Source organism: Atta colombica, unplaced genomic scaffold (assembly GCF_001594045.1).
Source record: "Atta colombica isolate Treedump-2 unplaced genomic scaffold, Acol1.0 scaffold40, whole genome shotgun sequence".
Taxonomy (NCBI): Eukaryota; Metazoa; Arthropoda; class Insecta; order Hymenoptera; family Formicidae; genus Atta; species Atta colombica.
This window is the reverse complement of record NW_017259509.1, coordinates 184,957-191,416: the sequence shown is the minus strand read 5'-3', so window position 1 is coordinate 191,416 and position 6,460 is coordinate 184,957.

Sequence of the window (6,460 nt, the reverse complement as noted above, 5' to 3'; positions counted from 1 at the left end):
TATATATATATTATAATTACATATATATAGTGCTATAGTGCTAAATACTCTTCCTGATGATTTTTACATAGATAACTTAATCACGATTGGTTACATAGATTAGATACATCCTATTTTTAAGATAAACACTATGCTTTTATATTACCTGTAACTATAGGGAGAGGGGGAGGGGCCATGGAAAACGAATGTAATTCACGATATTTTAAAATTCCGAGCACAGAGAACTATTCCTACTGATACAGCAGGTCCTACAAACATCCACCGTTGATGATGCCGTAAAAGTGCATCGCACGTATACGTACGGATGCTTCTATTTGTTTCGCTTCATTTTCCAACCAGCCGAATTAGAGGTTTACCATTTTGTTCCACAGCATAGCATAAGCATAAGATATACTATTGCAAAAATTGTTCCCCAATTTTAAGAAAACATGATTTGAGCATGATTAATCGTTGATTGGATTTCTTAATATGCAAGTACTTCCAAATTTTATTCAGAATCATATATTGTAATAATCTTTTTTTTACAAGCATTTGTGTCTTTCTAAATTAAAATAAAGAGAATCTCAATTGTATAATCAACATTTAAATCTTGAAATTATGTTTTTGGTAAGAAATATTTAAAAAGTAGTCTAAATCTTGTATAAAAGAATATTTTATATTTTCGCATATTTATAGAGTATTATAAACAAAAAATAAATTATTAAAATGAGAAACAAGAATTGAAAAAAAATGAAATAAAAACTTTTATACTACAGCATATAAGATAAATCTTTTTATTAAAATTAAATAAAAAATTATTTTTTAATTTTAATTAAATTTTCAATTTAAATTCTTCGGAATATTCAATATGCTTAATTCCATGCTTGCATGTTGTCAATACAAATTCATATATTACATTACACTACCACGTCAATTATGTACCGAGCATAATTTATATATATTTATGCCTCAAATTATTTCATCATGAAACACATATTTGTATTAAATCCTTACGCGTCATTTATTATATGTTCATGATATTGACTATTCTTTGACTATTCTTTGTGCTTATAAGTTCAAAATAATGATATGTTGAAACTGAACATAAAGAGTTAATACACATTTATTTATCACATTGTTATCTTTACATTATATTTGTTTACATTGTCCCTTATTTATTTAAAAAATTATATTGGGGAGAAGTGATACGTGTAATAATATATAAATTGTTTAAAAACTTAAATTGTATATGACACTATTTATGACACAAAATTGAAAAAATACATAAACAATATTCTTTATCTAGTGCAAACTCAACCAAGTTTGATCGCAAAGATTTTTGCATATAATAATTATTGTATATGAAATGCTTTGTAACGGAATTAACAGGTTATATACGACATCTATTATTTTCTCTCTTTAGTCATTCAAAATAAAAGCTTTAATTATAAACCATTGATACAGTAACAATAAAACGCAATTGAATTGTTATCGACATCTCCCGTGAAATTATTCAATTTGAAAATATCATATCGAAATACTGCAGAAATCCATATTATTTTCAATAAAGAACTGATGTAGTATTTATAAAGTTTTACATATATCTCTATAGAGATTCGCATTTTAAATATATCAAGTTCTTTTCTTTAAATAACTTACAATTCAATTTTATCAGTTAAATTTCATGAAATTAATTTTTATATTATTTATTAAAAAATGAGACGATTTGGAAAAAAATATTTATCCATAACCATATAATACTTTTTTGTTTAATCGTTTCTATATTGGATGATAAAGATAAGAGCAAAGTGGATATCGCACAAGCCAGAAGTGAGATATGTATTTAGGCCGCGGTTAGCATAGAAACTGCAGACATCTACTGACTGCAAGCTTAATCTATACTAATCTTCCCGTAATTCTACCATAAGCCTTCTATATAACGCGTGTTGTGAAGTTCATCTATCCGAAAATGTTTCATTAAATTGCGTTAACACGAACATTGCTTTACAAATTTATATTACAATATAACTCTGTATAATGTTCGAATTTATAATATACCGGTTTTCCTTTTACTTTCACATCAGCAGCGATTTATTATAGACTTATCCTGTGATTAAAGCTTGTAATTTAATTAAAATCAAGTAAAGATTATTGACTTGATGCGTAAAATACACAATAAAAAGCACTCATTAGGTAAAAAAGAATCAAAAATATTTTTTTATTAATAAATTTTTACGAAAATTATTTGCATTTTGTTTTGCTCAGAAACATTGTTAATTATGAAAATTTTATTTAAATACAATTTTTCTCGCGATTCAACGAAAAAAATTATCATAACTCATTCTGTATTCTTGAAGAAAAAGGACATATACGTCATTTATTATTTTCTCTGTTTAATTATTTATTCACATATTGTTAACAATAAATTTTTATTATTCTTTGATGTATTCTTCCTGTATTTATGAATTACAAATTTGAGATAATAAACAATAACGACGTTTCTTGGCTCTATTCTATCAGCTCAGAATTTCATTTAACTACATCACTATATTTTTTCGTGGGATGAGACATTTATTTCAATGCAAATCTTTGTCGTAGAAAAAAACGATCAGAGAATGTTTTATGCTTGCTTTTTATTATCAGTACCGCGAGGTGTACATGAGAAAATGATAGCGTCAGCCAGCTTCGGCGTATATCGATCTGCTTTCGGTTTATTGAACGGGGCCATTCGAAAATATCGTAGGTGTTAAATAATATTGATTGAATTCGCACCGAACCTGTGGTTGTTGACATAAAATTTTTATATCGTTTTATGCAAAGTTATAAATCTTTAGGTTTGTAAAAGTTTATACATCGCGCGACGTGCTGTCGCCATATTTATTGCCTATTATAAAATTATAAAATATTAAACGTTTAAGTTCTTAGCATATCTTTGGATGCACGATTTTAAAATAATGTCAAAACTGCAATTATCATTATTTCAGAAGGAAGATAACAGTTATATTGAAATATATATATATAATACACTGCGTATATTCATATTTTTCTGCTAAATTAATAGCAAAATATGAATGAAGATATTTATAATTATATTTCAAACAAATAAAAAGTAAAAAATATTTCAAACGTTATTTAATTCTTATTAACTTCTTGAGTAACCTATGCTGGATTTTCTCCTGCTACATTTAGTTGACTGAAACATCAAGATATCCCAACGATATTACGTCGAATTTTTCGCGCCAAATGTCATTTTTTATAGCCGCGTTAAAGAGACAAATCTAGTTCGTAAAGAAAGATCTTACGGCAACATATTTGTGCTCTTGTTCAAAGTAATAGAATGTCCGACTTCCATTTTTTGTTCTCTCTTCGTCATCAAAGAGTGTTGTATCAGGATTCTTACGTAATCCTCCTAAGGGAGCGAATCTGTAAGAATCCGATGCGATGATATTTGCATTTTATTCCGTCGAAAGAACTGCAAATTCGTTTACAGAAAGCTGAAAAAGTGCGACAGAAAAAGCGACTCGAGCAATGAGCTGAGGCGAGCTTTCTTTGCAGAATGAAAATTTAAACGCAAATATACGAAGGAGGAGAAGGCTTGTGATAGATCGTAAAAGTGCGATAGCGATATTTTCTGCGTAGCTAAATTGGATTGGCAGTTTATTGACGATATTCGTTTGTGATCGACGTTCCGTTTTCCCGTGTACCATGTGACCGACAAAAATCCACTTCCCACTGCCTCGTCCTACTGCATCGTATCCCTATGTCGCGTGTATGTACCTTTTTATTTCCTGCCATGTCGTCCATCCGTGCGCGCGTGTGTCATTCGAATCGATTACTTCGGACAAGGTACTAGTCACTGTCTCGTTAAAAAAGGTCGATCGTACAAAAACACAGTTGAATGAAATATCAGTACGCCTGGAATATATTGAAAAGTAATAAAAAGAATGGTAATAGCAAAATATTTTTACTTTTCTAAAAATAATTAAATAATCAATAATTATTTTAAACTTTTATGTACGAGTCGTGCACAAATAAACTTTGAGACAAATTTGAAAAAATTTATTTTATTAAACGATTAAAGTTTAAATTAATTCTTACTATTCAAATGCTTCTTCCAATTTCATTTATGTTTTATATATTTTTTGTAATATGTTTATGTATATCTCATTATTATTCTACAGTACATAATTTAAAAATAAATCCGTTTTTTTTCTTTTCATTCTATTGCTCTCGTTCATACTTCTACTGCTCCAAAGACGACTTATCAGGAGGCATCATGAAAGTCAATATCGATATTGAGATAAGGTTCTAGCCGTAGGCGTTCTTCTGCTCTCGAAAGTTCAAGAGCAAAACGGATGACAATGAATGTAAGACTTTCTATCTGTAAGATCCTCAGCAAAATCTTTTATCTTAACAAGGAGAATATAACTAGAAAATATAGAAAATATTATTTAAAAAAATATATTTCTAAAATTTATTTCTCAATCTATAATTGTGAATCATCTATTAACGGTTACAACATATGTATCAAATACTTTTTAAGTATTTTTTATAAATAGAGCACATAATTCTTAATAACACCGATTAACACATTTTAAAGTATTAATTGTAGAATCGCTAATTTTGCAAATATTAAAATAATCATAAATTAAATTAATAATTAAATACAATGATATTTAATTATTAATTTTTTTTATACGTACTGACTATACAAGTTTGAAATTAATAAAAATTTAATAAAGAATTATAATAATAGATAAAACACATTAAACATTTATGCAATAATTTTTAAAAAGAGAAAATATTTATTCTATTTAATATTTAGTACAGAATTATTCTAACTTTTTAAAAATATATTACTCTAAAATGAAATGTTTGAAATATTTATCTGTAATTTTTTTATTTGAATTAGAAATTTTTTTTTCATATTGTTTATATTCAAAAAGTTGTGTAATACAAAACAAATGCAAACAAATATGTGTGACTATATATATCCCAATGCCTTCTATTTCTTAATCCTTTTTTTAGAGATACGCTTAATTGTGCGTTTATTGCAAATTACCTCTTCCCTAAAAAGATATTACAGTTCCAAAAAGCAAACAAGTTTTGTTCTGTCTATCTCGTAATATACATCTTCTATTTGAACTAAATAGTAGCAGACAAAAGAGAAATCAGATAAAAGAAAAAGAAAAAGAAAAATAAGATTACCTTATATACATCTTGTTTCTTTCTATCTCTCTTATTATATCTATCTGTTTATCTTGATTTGCATCCATCCTTGCTATCAACCATGAATTTCATTAATTCATGCAAGTTCAAAAATTCTTCCTTTTCCAGTGACTAGAAATCTGCTGACAATGTATTCTATTACAAATAGCGAGATGAGTCCATCTGTGTGAGCACGAATAGAATCACTTATAAGATTTCTTATAAGGAATTCACGAACAATTCCTGAGTTATAATTATAATAAATGTGTATTATAAATATGCAATTAAAAAGTAAAGCTAAGTGAGAAAAAATAATTAAGAAATATACTATTATATAATTATGAAATACACTAATTAATAATTAAGCTATTTTCAAAAAGTTTTCTTCAGTTATATTACAAAGAGAAATATTGTTTCGCCTACTGCAATAAAATCTTTCCCTGTATATATATCGATACTGTCTACATACTTTTTTATATCTAAGGAGATGATAAATTGTCGATACAAACGATCATTTCCCATTTTTTAGCCAGGCTTTGAATCGGATAAAATTCGTATATACTTGATACCGAAAGAATTTCGTAAAAAAAGAAAATCGCTTCGGGCGAGCAATTTTTTTTTATCTCGATAGAATGGAAAGGTATTTCGCCAATGTTACGCGTAACCGCGATTTCAAAGTGGAATATTTCGCAAAATGAACCGAATTTAGGATGAGAATATTTTTCTTCTGTAGTGTGGTCAATTTGCAATCCTATTAGAACTGCGAATCGTAGTGAATAAAATAAAGAAAATTCAGAATTTGTATGTTATTTTTTCTTAGCCCATTTCTATGCGACAACTGCTCATTGAATCTAGGATTTTATTTCTCGACTGGCGCTGAATATAGATTTTGGAAAATAGACTTGGATAAAGCCATTCAGTCTATTCTTTGTATGTTTAATTTAAGAATACATGAAATATATAAATTTGACTCAAATTTGACTTTTTATTTATCAGTACTATTTCTAGTAATAACGAATGACATACATTCATTTTTAAATACGATAACTATATATATTAGTGATAAAAAATAATAAAGCTTCTTTTATTACATATATAACACATATTAAATAACAATTTTTAATTCTAATAAAAAGTGTTAAATTGGCGTATATACCATACATATACATTATTTAAGAATTTTATTGAATATTTTAATTGACTCTCTCTCTCTCTCTCTCTCTCTCTCTCTCTCTCTCTCTCTCTCAAAAGATAAAGAATTGAACTAGGATTA